This window comes from Kogia breviceps, chromosome 15 (assembly GCF_026419965.1).
Source record: "Kogia breviceps isolate mKogBre1 chromosome 15, mKogBre1 haplotype 1, whole genome shotgun sequence".
NCBI lineage: Eukaryota > Metazoa > Chordata > Mammalia > Artiodactyla > Physeteridae > Kogia > Kogia breviceps.
In genome coordinates, this window is record NC_081324.1 from 38,588,287 (window position 1) to 38,605,699 (window position 17,413).

At 47.4% G+C, this 17,413-nt stretch overlaps 1 long non-coding RNA gene and 1 pseudogene across 1 annotated transcript in view; both read right to left on the reverse strand.

The window, feature by feature from the left end:
* LOC136792741 (uncharacterized) overlaps positions 1-17,413 on the reverse strand; it is a 154,103-nt gene that overhangs the window by 37,591 nt on the left and 99,099 nt on the right. The gene's annotated exons all lie outside the window — the stretch shown is intronic.
* Positions 141-3,577, reverse strand: LOC131742148 (large ribosomal subunit protein uL11-like; annotated as a pseudogene).

Here is a 17,413-nt window from a genome sequence, read left to right on the forward strand (position 1 = left end):
GATGTGTCAAAAGACAAACTCTGTTTTCCAATGCGTATTACCAAATTGTAACACTGTCCCCTGGTATTTTTTTCTTTTTTTCTTTTTCTTTTTTCTAATTGTCAAATGATTCTTTATTGAAACATTTTCCTTTGTAGTTCTTAACTAGGTGGGAATTCTGCTGTAACACTATTGATGTCATGTATGATGTCATGAAGGCAGCCATCAACACTGCAACCCACAGACTGTGCAGTCATCTTTAATGGCTCCAGAGAGTTCTCTGCCTAAAAATTAGTGCTGCATCTGTCAGGCAATGCTGACAGTGTCATCAAAAGTGGTATTTCCACTGAGCTTAATATTTTTCTTGATGATGATCAGGGCAGAGGCAATGGTACCACCTCCATATGCTTCTGTCTCTTCTGAATAGTTGGTCCCACTGTAACCTTAGACCCATCCAGCCACCTGCTGCCTTGGTGATATCATCATCAACCTTTTCTGAAGACAAGTTCAGGGGGCCGATGACAGACATAGCACTGGCTTCCCCACAGATATAGCTCAGGTACACGACTTTAATCTCCTCAAGGTAAAACCTGGGCAGCGTGGCAGAGGCAGCTGGGGTAGGATGAACTCAGATGCAGGATAACCGAAGAAAGTTGCACCTTGGCCTCCTCCAAGTCAAGAGCTAAGAGCTCCCTGGTATTTTTACACAGCATCTATCTCTTCATTGCACTTGCATGTAATGTGTCACATAAGCCACAACCTGTGAGCAAAGTAAAATGGTCTTATTCCCGTTTTACAAGTAAGAACACAGATCAAGAGTAGTAGGTACCTCTTTCAAGGTCTCGGCTATCTGGATAGTGGTCACTTTGGGACTGGAACCCAGATGTCCTAATTGCTGGGGCTAAACTCCTTACACTTCCCCCTCATTGCCCTGCATGGAATGAACACAAGTAAGTCACAAAATGAGCCTGAAACCAGTAGAAGGGAGCAAGAAAACTATGAGTGGATTGTGAAATGTGAGTGAACTGTGAAAAGTATCCATTTAAATATACCTCACACTCCTATGCGGACACCTGTTACACTAAAACACAAAGGCCCACGGGCCACTTAGAGTTACAGGCAAGATGTGAGTGCTAGAAGAGGACTTGGGAGTCAGCTCACATTTTATAAAGGAGAAGAGTGACACCCTGCAAGGCCACTGACTAGTCCAGGCCACTCCAGGACTCAGAAGTTCATCCGATGCCTGTCTCCAAAAGCTTTCCCTTCAGAACATTTCTCCCTCCTTCTATGAGAAGGATGTGACCTCCTCACAGTGGTAGAGGCTCTGGCATTCCACTGCAAGCCAAGGTAGTTGGCCCTCAGCCATGGACACAGGCAGAGAAATTGAACATACAGCCAAGGAACTTCAGAGTCACTAGGAGGAGCATCCTATGAAGCCACCTCCCTGCAGCCTGCCACAGCGCCTGAACTTCCAACATCAGGTATCCAGGTCCATGGATTATGGCACGAAGGACTGAATTGCAATTGTGAAAGTGCCACACAGGATTATCGATGGCCAGAGCAATTTTTAGCCAGCCGTAGCCTACTATAACTTAATCAAATAAACCTTGGCAGAGGGCAGGGCCCTGAAGAGATGGAGCACAGCACAGGTGTGTTTTGCCAGAAAGAAGAGAGAATAAGTGGTCCCTGGCCTGAAACTTGGAGTTTGGACTAAGGAAACTCCTCAGTCTGGAGGACAGCCCTGGATACTTGGGCAGCAAAGGGATGCAGGGGAGGGGAGCAGTGATGACATTATGTGGGTAGAGAAATCTTAACTGGGCCAAGTAGTAAAACACCCACGCAAACTGGCTTAAGGATTAATAAAATAACAAAATTTTAAAATAAAACGGAATATACTGGCTTATGAAACCCAAAGGTCCAAAGGTGCACTTGCCTGAGGCTCAGCTGTCTCACTTCTCTGCCTGGCTCTGATTTCCTGTGGGTGGGCTGAGACCTCCTCCAGGAGAGCAAAGAACGCCCACCGCCCCCCCCCCCCTTCCAGCTCCACAACCCCTGAAGAAGAAGAACTCCACCTACCCGGAATGCAGAAGTCGACTCTGATTGGCTACCTTAGACCACGTGCCCCTCCTTAACTAATCACTAAGCTCTGATTAGCCAGGTCTAGATCACGTGCGTCCCCAGAGCTGTATTGGACTGACAGCCTCACCTCAACTTTCTTTCAGGAGGCCGATTTAGCCTGGGCAGTGCCATCAGCCCTGCCCCTCACGTCCTCAAGCCTATGCCACACGATGGGGGTCCCTGGAGGACACACAAACACACACATACACACAAACATACACACTTAGGAGCACCTTTGCCACCAGGACTACCCAGCACTCTTCTGGGAAATGTCACAGTGATGGGATCCAGATGCTCCAGGGTGCAAACTGCTGGAAAGAAACCCAGGGACCCCCAGTTCTGAGCAGGACAGTTCCTCGGGAAAGGAACTGTTAAGACCACTAGCCGAAGTAGCATTATTCGTTTAATTGTGTATTGTTTGCTGGCGTTCTTGTCGGGTAGAAATATTAGCTCTGTGAGGTCAGAGACTGAATGTTTCCTTGCTTGTGAAATCCCCAGCACCCAGAATGGGTAGTACCTGGCCCAGGATACAAACTCAGTAAACGTTCAAGCTTGTACCACTGAAGCAACAAGTGTGTCTTTAGGCTGTCCTCTGAGCTTCACCCCTTCTCAGTTCGGGCACTGCCACTGCCCCTCTAGATTCCAGGAGCAGCTTAGGCTGACCACGAACAGAAACATACCTTCCCCTGTATCACCGGAGCACAACAGAGACTGATATAGCCCTCACCCCTCCAGATTGCAGGTACAGAGGGGTCCTGCTCTCCCCTACCCCATCCAGGGCCTACTCACACTTGGCAAAGTTAAGCCATGGAGGCCCGCCTAAGTGAGTACACGTCCATAGGGGGGAACAGCTGAGGGACCTCCAGGCGAAGTGTTTAGGGCCTGGGTTGTCCAGATCACTGTAGTCTGAGTGGGGCACTAGGAGGCCAAGAGCACCAGGATTCTGGGGCCTGCATGGAAGGAAGTCCTGCTGGTGGGAGAAGAGAGCAGGAGAACCGGGAGGGGAGGTGGCAAGTGGCCTGAGCAAAGCTTTCCTTCTCTCACCCAGACCTGTCATTTCCTGTATCTCTGGGAGGCTATGAGGGGGGTGCTGTCATCTTCCTTTCTGCACAGATACCTGTAATCATGGGTTCCATCGACTCCCTGTTCCTGTGTGGAGACTGCTCACCATACCAGCTCCAGACCAGTGTTGCCTGGCAATTCAGAGTCCTGAAAAGAAAGAGAGAAAGCAAAGGAGCCAGACAGGAAAGGGCAGAGGGAAGTGGGTCTGGAAGAGGGAGGAGATACCAGGAGCAAACTGCCTTATGCCAAGGCTCTCTAGTCCTTAGGACTGATCCACCCACCTCCAGCTGTCCTCTCACTGGCCATTAGGTGCCTGACATTCTACCACTGGAGATATTTCTCTTTCAATCCACTAATCTCCCTTGAATTGCAAATCCTCTAGAGAGGCTCTGCCCACTGCACTGTCCCACTTGACCATGGGAGGAACTTATCAGACGCTCTTGGGGAGAAGGAAAGGGGAAATGTGGAAATGAAGTCTAATCACATCCTAATCTGCCCTGTGCTTCCCACCACATTTGATATTAATTCAGTCTATTCCACTCTTCTCCATCCAAAGTCTGTCATCAGGTGCAGGGCCAAGAGGTCACGTTTGGGTGTTTGACAGCCAAATCTGTGGGGCACTCAGTGAACTGCTTACCTCGTGGAGCCTCAGTCCTTTCTAAAGTAATCTTCAACCATGAGATTGTTGTCCAAGTTAGGAAAAATAATGCATTTGAGAATAACTGGCACAATATTTGGCACTTAGACAGTACACATATATGCTAGTTTCCCTTCCTGAAGACTGGTCATAATGCCATGGTCACTGGGCCCCTTGCACTCCATGTAGCCCTTCTACTGTGGTGCAAACTAGCCAGACTCTAATTTTGGAGGTAAAATTTAGCTCCAAGGCTAGAGGAATCCCCAGAACCTAATTCTGACTTTAAAGCTGGGAGACTTCAATCCTTACTCTCGGGGAACACATCACCCAGTGGGCAAAGCAGAGTCCCAACAGCGAGGAGTCAGAGGACAACAGACGATGGCACAAGGTTTTGCTCCTGAATTAATCAGGTATTCTGTCGGCTTTATTTTTCCAGCCTGTTGGAGCCATTCTTGCACATGGCTGCCTTTGATGGGTCATTTCCGTTAACCTATGGTGGTACTTACAGCTTAGCCTACCTATCATCACGGTGCACTGGAAGTCAAGGCTGGGACTAAGAATCTGTCTGGAATTGGGTTTGCCATTCTTTGGCTGGTGTTAGACTTCTAGACAAAAACAAAGCTTCATTTCAGACCCTTGGAGCAGGATTTAAGATCAAGATTTGGCTGGCAAATGAAATGATTTTGTAAACTAATAATCTTGGGCTTATCCATCCTTCTATCCATCCTGCACTTACTAAGTTGGACCCAGTTCTGCGCTAAATATAAGGAATACATAAGAAAGAAGAAAATGGCCCCAGCCTGAATTTTCTGCCTAATAAAAGAACACTAGAAAATAGTCCATCATTCAAATCCAGATACAGCAGTTCCTCTTCTTAGGGCAAGGGTGGTTCAGAGGTGGAGTTGGAAATAGCATGGTCAGGGTGAGAGGGCTCCTGAGGCAGAGGGAACTTTTTGAAGCATCCTATCTCCACACAAACTAGCAAAGCAAATTACGAAGCTAATTTGACCTTTTCTAATATCCACATTCCTAGCCCACCCAAACTCTGGAAAAAGGTGTACCTAAGAATGGAGAGAGGGCTTCCCTGGTGGCGCAGTGGTTGAGAATCCGCCTGCCGATGCAGGGGACACGGGTTCGTGCCCCGGTCCGGGAAGATCCCACATGCCGCGGAGCGGCTGGGCCCGTGAGCCATGGCCGCTGAGCCTGTGCGTCCGGAGCCTGTGCTCCGCAATGGGAGAGGCCACAACAGTGAGAGGCCCGCGTACCACAAAAAAAAAAAAAAAAAAAAAAAAGAATGGAGAGAAAAGTGACGGGCAAGCAAAGACCCCAAAGCTTGAAAAATATTAGAGTTGATAGGAAATTGACAGGAGAGGAAAGAATAAGGGAAAAGGGTGCCCCCAGTGTCATTTCTATAGATACCCATTGGGTGTCTGATTAACAGTCTTAAACATCAGCTCAGCCCTGAGTCTTCATCCATTCACTGCTCTCCAATTAAAGCTGTTGTGTCCTCCATGTTCCCAAGGCCTGTGTGTGCGTGTATGTCTGTGCGTGCTCATGTGAGTGTTGGGAAAGGACATCAGTGTGCCTGCTGAGGAACTGAGGGGCACCTGCAGTGCATGCAGGTGGAGTCTGAATTGTGTGTGTGTATAAAACCGTGTGGATTCATGATGGAAAACACTCATATCAAAAAACTGATATTTGGGCTTCCCTGGTGGCGCAGTGGTTGCAAGTCTGCCTGCCGATGCAGGGGACATGGGTTCGTGCCCCTCGGTCTGGGAAGATCCCACATGCCGCGGAGCGGCTGGGCCCGTGAGCCATGGCAGCTGAGCCTGTGCGTCTGGAGCCTGTGCTCTGCGACGGGAGAGGCCACAGCAGTGAGAGGCCCGCGTACCGCAAAAAAATAAATAAATAACTGATATTAAATAGTAAACTGATAATAAAGAACTGGCTCAAAAGCCAGAAGTCCCTGGAATCTTTGGAAATATCTGACAATTTTGTTTCCTATGGGGCCTCTGTTCAGTTTTATTCCTGGTACCAGCATGTGCAGCAGAGAGATGGTCTGAGATCAGAGCCCCTTTTCTCTGAGCTGCCCAAGGCCTTCCTGGTGATTATTTGAGCAACCTCGCCATGGCTGTGGTTGTATTTCATATTTATCTCAAGTGGGCTGGTCTCCTCTGCAGTGGGTGACCCACTTTCAGGGCAAGACAGAAGACCTGAGAGTCAGACGTTTGGTCTCTGCCTGACGCCTCGTGCATTGGGAAGGGTGCTGGCAGGGAAGAGACCCATGGCGACCCCTTTCTGCCCCTCACTTCTGTCCCAACCAGGAGGTTTCTCATTGCCCCCAGGGTGTGGCCTCTCATTCCCACTCCTGGCCTTTGTCTGTGCCGTGCCCTCCACCAGGAACACTCTCTCCTCTCCTGCTCTGCCCCTTCGGACTCTGTGTCCTGCCTGGGGCATCTCCCCCACCCCACAACTGACACCCCCCAGATCCCCTTGCCTATACAGCAGCCTCTCTACTGTCTCCCCTCAGACTGTCTGTGCAAACCACTTTGGTTTGCACAAACAAATTATATTCTGTCTTCTAATCGTTTCTAGCTGGATTTTTTTCTCTCCAACTGAGGCAGGAGGTTGCAAATGTGCTTCCCTCTTTGACACCTCCTCCCTTGCTACAGTCTTTGCCTTAGGCCAGGCCCTTAGTAAACCCTGCTGCTGTTGAATTAAGTATAGCAGCCCTGCTGGAAGACTCACAGCTGGATGGCTCGAAATTTACCCAAGCTGAGGACTTTAGTGTTTGCACCAAGCCACTTCTGTGAATCTTATAATCGGAGACTGACAATTCCTCTTTGAGGAAACCGGGAAAGGGCTTGTTACCCCCACGTTACAGATTAAGGAAGGTGAGATTCGGGGAGATTCGTGATTTACTCTAAGGTCATGCCCTCAGGCGAGGGCATCCAGACAGCCAGTCCTGATCCTACAGATCCTACACTCTTTTCACTACTGCATGTGGCCTGAGTGTTACCCTGATGCCACTCACATCCTCATCTCAACTGTTTGTTCTCACCCAGCACCCTCCAGGTGATGTCCCTCTGTCTACCTTCTAACTTCCCTTGATCTCCAAAACCCCACCAGCGGTGCTAAATCCTTGGTTGTATTTCTACTCCAGCCACATTGGAAAGAGGTTTAGAAACTTGATCACTATTGTTAACACTATTAAAACTAGTGCTAAAATATGAACACTGCAAAGGGGATGTGAGTTAGAACAGTAATGATCCCTTAATCCACTCCCCTCTCCTGGCCCAACTGGCAGAATTTCAGAAGAAAAAGATGGTTTAGACCCATTCCATCCAATATGGTGGCTATTGAGTACTTGAGAAATAGCTGATTCCAATTGATATATACTTTACTTTTTAATACTATTATTATTTTTTATTTAACATTTACCTAACCACGCTTTAAACTTTGTTCCATATAAATGTAAATAAATCTGCTTCACTTTTCAAAATTATGGTAAAGCACACAAAAAATTACCATCTTAACCATTTTATTGTATAGTTTCTCATTAAATATATTCACTTTGTTGTGTAACCAATCTCTAGCACTTGTTGATCTTGCAAAACTGAAGTTCTGTACCTATTAGACAACTTCCCATCCAATTGATATAGAATTTAAATGTAAATAAACACAAAATTTCAAAAACTTATTTTGAAGAAAAGGATGTAAAACATCTTATTAATAATTTCTTATGACGATATGTTGAAATTAGAATATTTTAGATGTAGTGAATTAAATTAAAATGCATTCATAACATTAACTTCACCTGCTTCTTTTTACTTTTATAGTATGCCTACTAGTAAATTTTACATTATATTTGTGGCTCACATTATATTTCTATTCAACAGTGCTGGTGTGGATCATACACTTCAAATTTCTAGGACTCTTCAAATAACTCCATGCAGGTAGCCATATGCTCAGATTGTGTTTGCGGTCCCATTAGATGCAGCAATAAGAATTCAGAACAGCGTCTTTTGAGAAGATGGTACCTATTTCCTCCCAAAAGTTGCCCCTAGCAGTCAGCTTCCCTGACCTCCCAGGGTTGATGGTCGGCCCCACCACGGAAACACTCAGCATTCCCAGCTGAGCAAGCCCTGACTGAATTCCCTGAGCCAGGCTCACCGCCTGGGTGGGGCATCTCTCTAATGCCTTTGTCTTCTTGCATACCCTGGCCCAGCCCCAGAGGGAGGACCCCTAGTTAAAGTTATGCCGTAACATTCTGCACGCTGCCATGGAGTACTGAGAGGCTATGGCATGCTCTCTACCGAATCTCCAATGTCTTTTAAGAGGTTGCTGGCATTGACCAAAGTGAAGCTACTAACTCAGGCTGGTTTAGAACAAATTAAGTTGGATCAACAAAGAGTAACTGACCATCTGTTGGTAAAATTTATCTTCCTGTGTAGTACATGTACTGTGCACATAGAAGCAGTTAATATAGTCTTGCCCTCATCAAATATAGAACAGAAGACCACTCATTGATAAGCAAAAATTTAAATAATCACAACTCAAGACAAAAAAAAAAAAACACCTCAAGACTACAATGGACAGCTTTTTATCTTAGAGTTTAGAAGTCTTCCAGTTAATTTCCACACCCAACACAGCCTCTGTGGCATGGTGGTGGGAAGGGGAATTGGACACAGGCTGAAGCTTGGAGCCAGATTTTACTGGCTGTGGGACCCTTAGCAGAACAGCCTCCTGTCCACCTGAGCCTCAGTTTCCCCTATCATATTTTAAAGGTGAGGTGTGGACTAGTTGATCTCTTTAACTACTTGCAATTCTGTCCTCCTTGTATGCTGCAATCTACCCTTTAGCATCGCCACAATGGCCCACAGGTACTGTTTCAAACTTTTGGTAACATAGAGGTCCCTCCTTGAAAAATATCTACGGTTTTTCAGAGATCTTCCTCTCAGGAGCTGCCATTATACTCTCTCTAACTTCCACCTGCAAAGTGGTACCAAATGGATGAGTAGATTCTAGTTGCTCTAGGTTTCAGAGGAGGCCAGGGCTTGTCAAGATGGAGGAGTGAACAGCTAACCCAGGGAGGGGAGGAGATTTCAGTGCAGCCTTGAATAATGGATAATATTGGACCTGCAGAAAGCAAGAGTAGAGAATAAACCAATGCAAAAAGAAAGGAAGGAACGAAGGGAGGGTGAATTAACTTCTGGCCTGAGAGACCCAGGGAGAGAGATGGTTCAGGAAAGGGAAATACACAGGTTTTCAATTGCTCTTTTTAGTCTGCAGAAGATCATCTCTAAGTGAGATAATAATATTTATAACCATTAAATGAAAAGTCTAACATTTATTGAGTACTTACTCTGTGCTAAGCATTTTTATTTCATTAAAACTTCATAACCACCCCCATGAAATAGGAACTAAATGTTTCCCATTTTATAGATTAAATAACAAGGCACATGGAGGATTTTTTTTTGCACAAATGTTTGTTCTAGCTCCAAATTCTATTATCTTGTGATTCATAAAAAATATATTTGCTTCTCTTGGCACTGAAAGGCACTTGGAGATTTAGGACGGTAGATGAGGATGAAATGTCTTCAGCAGATATCCCAACCCATAAATACTTCTTCTTGAGGTAAAGAGTGCCTCCCCCTTCACCCAATGCCTTAGTGTGCATGCTGGTGGAGAGAGGGTAGGTTCAGGTGGGTAGGACTTTGGGGATGAAGTCAATGGTCAATTTCTTGACAAGAAAGATGGGGTTGCCTAGGAAGGTGTTCACAGTCCATATTCCATGGGATGGCTCCCACTGGTCTCTGCTCTCATATCCATGTCACCTCTTGATGGCCACATTGCCCTGGAACTATAGCTTGTCTCCAAAGATTCCACATAAGCCAAAGGAGGCCACCCTCAGAGGCCACTGCCTGTCTCAGCTCCAGCAAGAAGCTTTGAATAAAACGAAAAAAGGAAACCACAAACAGCCATTTTCCAGTAGAGCAAAGGGCCCCCCGAAACGTGAATCCACAAAACTAAGAAAGTCTGTAGATCCCAGGCTGCCCCTCACACTGAGAGGGGGGTAGGTAGGGGGTACATAACAATGTCATTTCATATGATTAAAAAACTATTGCATAAGTAGGGCCAAGGAAAATAGAATAAAATATAAACTAAAAATAAATGGTTGAGTCAACTCATCTTTAATGCTTTTCTCTGTAACATCTATTTTGTAAAATGGAATACGACTTTCATACCCCGACTACAAATTTAACATTGGCCACAAGTTATGATGTACATTACAATACACTTTTATTATGTTACACAGTATTGTGGTGGTTTTTTTTAATCTATTGCTAAGCCCCTAACAGTATGTCTGCGTCAGTGAAGCCCATCTGTCACAACCACAGTGGAGATATTATTATGTAAATAGTTCTAGGGCCTCCTTTTGGGGGAATTTAATATACTGTCCTAATATCCCAGCCAGGGGAAAAAAAAATGTTTATGAAAAAAAAACTCCTCTCTCTCTTTTTTTTTTTTTTTGGTTTGTTTGTTTCGTCTGTAGAGAAAGGCAGGCTGAGTTGCTGAGGTTTTTTTTTTTTTTTTTTAATAGTTCAAATCTCTTTTCTTCTCTCTCTCATTCACAATGTCTTTAAAAGCTAATGCTATGGCTCCTAATAAAATAAAATAAAATACATGAGAGACTTCTTTTAAACACACCAGCAGAAGTGTAGAGAGCATTAATATCTTGCAGCCTAGTGCATTAGCCATCTTTTCTATATTACAGTCATATTTCAATAAACTAAGTTTTCTTAGCAGGTGCCATCTTGGATTATTTCTTTATTAGACTGAGTTATAAAATATGCAGAATGGTAGGCTGAATTTTTTGTTATTTATTGAGGGTTTTAAAGCTTTGCCAAAATCCATACAACTAAATCTTTCTCCTTAGAGGTGGAGAGGCAACACCTGGAAGGGACCTGCAGGCACTTTTGCTTTCAGGGCTGCCAACCAGGTGGCTTGAGGAATGAGGGCAGGACGGAACAGAGTGTGATTTGCAAACAGAAGGTGACAGTTCCCCAGACTTCTTAGTGCATCTTAATTAACCAAGTCAGGATTTTAGGGCAGCACAAAGAAAGGGGCTACCGGGACCTCCCAAGCCCACATCAACCATGTCCCCAATTTTACTCAATCAGGCATCAAAGGTTTGCTGAGCCCTAGCCAAGTAGTGAGTACTTTGCAAGAAGCAAGAGAAGCAAATTGCATGTACTCCAAGACCTCAAGGGCACCCAGCCTAGACGGAGAGAAGCGACACCAGGTAGAGAATTGCTTGGGGGTTGTCTTAGTCTGTTCATGCTGCTGTAACAAAGTACTGTTAACTGAGTGGCTTATGAACAACAGAAATGTATTGCCCACAGTCTGGAGACTAGAAATCCAAGATCAAGGCACTGGAAAATTCAGTGTCTACTAAGATCCTGCTTCCTGGTTCATAGACAGCCATTTCCTTGCTATGTTTTCACATGGTGGAAGGGCAAGAAGCTCTCTGGGGCCTCTTTTACTTTTTTTTCTCTTTCTTTTCCCCTCCAGGTTTATTGAAGTATAATTGACAAATAAAAATTGTATATATTTAAGATGTACAAGATTTGGGGGGGGTTGTTGCATCGGGTCTTCATTGCTGCGCATGGGCTTTCTCTAGTTGAGGCAAGCGAGGGCTACTCCTCACTGTGGCACACGGGCTTCTCATTGCGGTGGCTTCTCTTGTTGTGGAGCACGGGCTCTAGGAGTGTGGACTTCAGTAGTTGTGGCACCTGGGCTCAGTAGTTGTGGCCCGCGGGCTCTAGAGCGCAGCCTCAGTAGTTGTGGCGCACCAGCTTAGCTGCTCCGTGGCATGTGGGGTCTTCCTGGACCAGGGCTCTAACCCGTGCCCCCTGCATTGGCAGACAGATTCTTAACCACTACACCACCAGGGAAGCCCACAAGATGTTTTGATATAAATATATTATGCAATAATTACCACAATCAGCTAGTTAACATTTCTCTCACTTCACATAGTTACCTTTTGGGGGGGGTTGGGGGGGAGTGGTAAGAACACTCAGGATCAACTCTCTTACCAAATTTCAACTATACCTTATTATTAACTGGTCACCATACTCTACATTAGATCTCCAGTACTGCATCATCTTACAACTGAAAATTCATTTCCTTTGACCAGCATTTCACCAGCTCCTCTGGGGCCTCTTTTATAAGGGCACTAATCCCATTCATGAGGTCTCAACCCTCATGACCTAATCTCCTCCCAAAGGCTGCACCTCCATATACCGTCACATGGGAGATTAGGTTTCAATATAGGAATTGGGGGGGGCGGGGACACAAACATCCCACCTGTAGCAGGGGTAAAGTAGTCATGTGACAGTATGGATGGTTCTGACTTAGGGCCATAGGGGTTGAACATAGGAAGCTGTGGTGCAGGGCTGGCTAATCAAGGGAAGCTTCCCGAGGTGGTGGGGTCTCAGCTGGGCCCAGAAGGAAAAGTAAGATTTAGCTAGATGGAAAGGAGAGAAGTTGCCACGAGGCGTCACAACACAGGCACACATCTGTACTTGTTCCGGGCAGAGGAAAGGGCGTGATGGAGGACTGGGGGCAGAAAGAACAGAGGAGATGATAAAGGAGCAGATGGGGTCAGGGTCACACTTCCCCATTTCAGCTTGCTGGGATCAAGAGAGGTCTGGGAACCAGGTGAGGCGAACCCATCCAGCATCTGTTTCACAAGAGGCTAAGTTTCCCGGCAGAGAACTCTCTTAAAATAAGCAGAAGTCAGGAAGCCAAGCTTGGCCCAGGAACAGAGAAGTAGTTGTTGTGATCATGCTGAGACCAGCATGATCCTCATCCCTCACACGCCCCTCCCAGCCCAGCCATCTCTCAGGTCCAAGGGGAAAAGTGGCTATGAAACAGGAAGGAAGGAGACAGGGCACAACCTTTGAAAGAATGACATAGTCCAAGGACATGACATAAACTGATTAAAACCAAATGGATCCAAGATGGAAGACAAGTCGACTTCCACTAGACCTTGAGCCTCAGTATACGCTCACATAAGCAAGCTAAATGACACACCCACAGGCGCCATGACAGTTCCAAGACGACCATAAGGATCAAAAAGTGGGCGGTGGCCCAATTGCTGGAAATCCCCACCCCTTCCTAAAATAGCTGGAATACTCCTCCCACTCATTAGTCTATGAAATTACCTACTCTTCTAAAAACTGACAACCCCATACCCTGGTGCCTTTCTCACCTTCTGAGATGGCCCACACTCTGTCTGTGGAGTGTGTTTCTCTTTAAATAAATCTACTTCTCACCTACCACTTTGTCTCTCACTGAATTCTCTCTGTGATGAGACATCAAGAACCTGAGCTTCACTGAGCCCTGAAACCAGGTGTGTGATCTCAGTTGGAAGACTGGGTTTTGGTCGGGTTTGAGTCCCAGCTGCATGGGTTCAAGTCCCAATCAGGATTTTGGCTGGGCTCGAGTCCCGGCACGTGGGTTCAAGTCCCAATCTGAGGTGCACAGTTTTCGCTACAAGGCAAAACCAGAAAATGCCACTTCACCAAAAATGTTGCCAGGCATCACAGCACAGGTTTCTGCTTGTGACCCCCATCAAAAAGACACAGAGGGGTAGGGAGGCATCCTCTGACATGTTGACTGCACACAGCTTTAGTCCCTAGTGTCACCTGGGCAATGGATGAGGTGGCCACAGCAGCAGTGGTGCCCAGCGGCAGATTGCAGGGGTGCATGGGACAGGAGAGTGAAGGTGGGCATGGGCCCAGAGCAGAGAAGGCAGCCGTGCCCAGAGGAAACAGGGGTGCCCAACGGTAGCGACAGCAGTGCCCGGTGGGCGGGACCAGTACCCAGATTTACAGGAAAGTACATGTTATGAAATGTAATCCAGGAAGCTAAGTGTCTTAGTAGAAGGATGTCTGTGAGCACCAGCAAGCGGCTATAGTGAATGTGACTCCACTTACGCACCAGCACCATATGCCCTAGGAAGCTTGACGTACACAGGTGAGGGGAAAGGAAGGAACGCTGGAGGTTGGCTGGTACTGAGGATAGGGATGTGGGACTGAAAGCAGGCCTGCCCGTGGCAGAGTGAAGCCATGTGGGTGACTGGCCATCCTCTGTATAGTCCACTGTCTTCAGTCAGGATTCAGCTAAGCACCTCCAGGTAGAGAGACCCTCCCTGCCCTGCCTCCAGGCGAAGCTAGTTCAGGTCAGAGCTGGTAAACGGGAGCCCGGGGGAAGTCCCTGTGGCTTAGCTATGCTCAGCACTTGGTTTCTCCATCAGCGTGGACCACAGCAAGAGTGGTCAGGGGGTGACACCATGAAGGCCTCATCTGAGCAAACCAGGAGTGCCTGGTCCCAACAGAGGAAGGAGCCCCACAGGGAGAATGAACTTCCTCTGGTCTCCCTGTGCTCGTGTGCTCACTGCAGGAACTCAAGACAGTTGGGGGAGAGAGAGGAGAGGGGCTGAGAAGCAGGAAGCAGGGACCTTCCCAGCAGGGCTGAGTCTGGAACTGGCTTTGAGAAGCGAAAAGAATTTGACTTGGGGGTAAGAGGGGGTCCACTGGAAGCCGGGGACAAGCAGTGTCTGGTGCCCCCTCGTCACACTTCCCCAAGGCAGTCAGGATCCGAACATGCCAAGTTCCCCTTAAAATCCCAACCAAGAACCTAGGGGTAAGACAGGAATAAAGACACAGACCTACTAGAGAATGGACTTGAGGACACGGGGAGGGGGGAGGGTAAGCTGGGACAAAGTGAGAGAGTGGCATGGACATATATACACTATCAAACATAAAATAGATAGCTAGTGGGAAGCAGCCGCATGGCACAGGGAGATCAGCTCGGTGCTTTGTGACCACCTAGAGGGGTGGGAGGGAGGGAGACACAAGAGGGAAGAGATATGGGAACATATGTATATGTATAACTGATTCACTTTGTTATAAAGCAGAAACTAACACACCAATGTACAGCAATTATACTCCAATAAAGATGTTTTAAAAAAAAGAATGTAAATGGAAAAAAAAAAAAATCCCAGCCAAGAAACCCCAGCTCTGCCGTTTGCTACACTGTGCTCTTAGGCTATTTTCACAATCTTTCCGAGCACCAGTGCCCTCATCTGTAAAAGGGCATAACAACGCTTACCTAGCAGGACTGTTGTGAGGAGTAGATGAGTTATCAAGGGCCACACAATAGGTGTTCAACAGATGCAAGCCTCTTCCTGCCTGTAGGTCCACTTTGATGTTTGGGATTTATGTCCCGTGAACTCATATAAACACACCTGCGGCATCTAATTACATTTCAACCTTCACTGCACACCCCTCCCCGAGGGGGTAGTGAATCCCAAAGTCAATCCCCTCTCCAGGGACCATCTGTGGAGTTTCCTTGATGTTCAGACACACCCTTCCAGTGTCTGCCCCCAAGTCTCACTGCTCGTCAGAGGACACATATAAACTCTCTGGGTCCGTGCAGAGCTTTGAAGAGGCCAAAATTAAAGAGACTGAACACAGGTGATTTCAAGGGGCCATGTGAACCTAACCCTGAAAGAGGCCAGAAATATCAGGGGGGACCTTCCTCAATTTCGTTTAGATCCCCCACAAACGTGCAAGGCTGCAGGGAGAGTGGCATCCTAACTCTACCATCACTGACCCCAAGAGGGTCTTGGCAGGGTGGGTGAGAGCAGAGAGACCAAAGGTGGGAGGGGTCCCCAGGGCAGGAGGGGTTGGGAAAGCCTGGGGTTCCCAGAATGACTTCACCAGCAGTCTGGCTGTGACAGCTCTGGAAGGTAAATTACAGGGGCCCCTCTAGGGCCAGGACAACAACAGGAGCTGAGGTTTGGGCATTGTCCACCCCCTTCTCCAGCCTCTCCCCACTAGCCAGGTCTAGTGGGTCCCCTGAAATCACCTCCCACTCTCACAGAAGTAAGGCCATGGAAGCGGCCTAGCCTGACCTGGCTGCCCCGAAGACATCTTCACGGGATTTGGGAAAAGAAGGAGGCAGAAGAGGAAAAGGCAGGACCAGGAAAGCAGCCATCTGGAGAAAGAGCAGGATGGCCTTGAAAAGTGAGATTTCCTGGAGAAGAGCTAAACCAGAACCTCTTTCCATCAAATTAGCAGTTAGAACCTTCCAGGTCTTGTGGCAGCTTCGCAGAGATTAATTGTCTGTCAGCTGAGAGGCAGAGTGGGGTGGATGCCCCAGGGTGACACCAGGGGATGGGGGACTCTGGAAGAGACTAAGAGGACACCGCAGAAGCCGTGGAGGCCTGGGAGACAAGCTTTCCCTCCTTCAGGGGCTGAAGGTTGGCCCTGACACCTGAAACCATCTGGCACTCCCCCAGGAAGGGCACCCGTGCAGGGACCCCTCCGGTCAGACCCCACCAGGACTGAGGTGCTGCAGCAAGATGAAAGGCATTGAGGAGAGGATGAGCACTTTCAACTTTTATCTGAACGCTCTCTATCCAAACTCAGGTATCAGGTAGCAAAGGATGCTAAAATGAGATTTATGAAATATTTTTTTTCCCCAAAGTCCTCAGGATGGGACTTTAGGTCCTTATTTTACAGATGATGATTTGCCACTCAACAAGACTCACCAAGACCATGCAGTGACTCTGTCGCCCCAGACCCTGAGTCCCATTTCCATGTTCTTTCCATAAACTCATTTAAGTGGAGGTTAGGGCAGCTTTGGTACAGCCAGTCAGCTCCTCTTGTGCCTGGAACTGTGATGTCCAAGAGCAAATGCTTCTTCCCCTGGCTGACCCCATGGTTGCCCCAACTGCTCACCCATTGCCTACATCCAGAGCTGATTTAGCTGTTTGGACACAAGTGGCTGATTAATAAGAGGAAAAGCAAGCATTGTGGGAGGGGCCTAAGGGGGCAGGCGCGCCAATGTGCGGGGCAAGAAGTCCCGGGAAGAGGTAGCTCCATTTGGAAACACCCCCACCAGGATGCAGATGTTCCAGCAGCTGGCTGGACAGCAGGCCTGGCAGGAAACTGCTCCAGCGCTGACCCCAAAACCCATGCCTCTTCCCCAACCCCCTTCTCAACACTTCTGTCCCCTCTTCTCCCTGTCTTCCCTATCCCCTACTCCCTTCCCTCTTTCCTCTTCCTACTCTTCCCACCTCTTTTCCACCCCGTTGCTGCATTTCTCACCCACTCTGTCCCTTACACCTTGTCCCTTTCCCCTTTCCCTCCTTGGCAATTGTTATCACTCTCTCTCTCTCTCTCTCTCTCTCTCTCTCTCTCTCTCTCTCTCTCTCTCTCTCCCTCTTTCCCTCCCTCTCTCCTTCCCTCCCTCCATGTCTGGACTTTCTGGTGCTGAGTAGTTCATCTGGGAAGAACAGCCGACCTGGCAGTGTCTGGGTCTTTTTCTTTTGGCCAAAACCAGGAGTGCAGACACAAGCAAAATGTGCACAAGAGAAGAGGAGAAATTTCATCTAAGAACACGTTGTCTCATCTAAGGACACATCCCATTCTCATACTCCCTCCATTTGATAGATGGATGGGAAAAGAGAAGATAATCAGCCCACTGAACAGTTGGAACTCATAGGGCACAGACATGAAATCATTTGCCTTTTTCCCAACC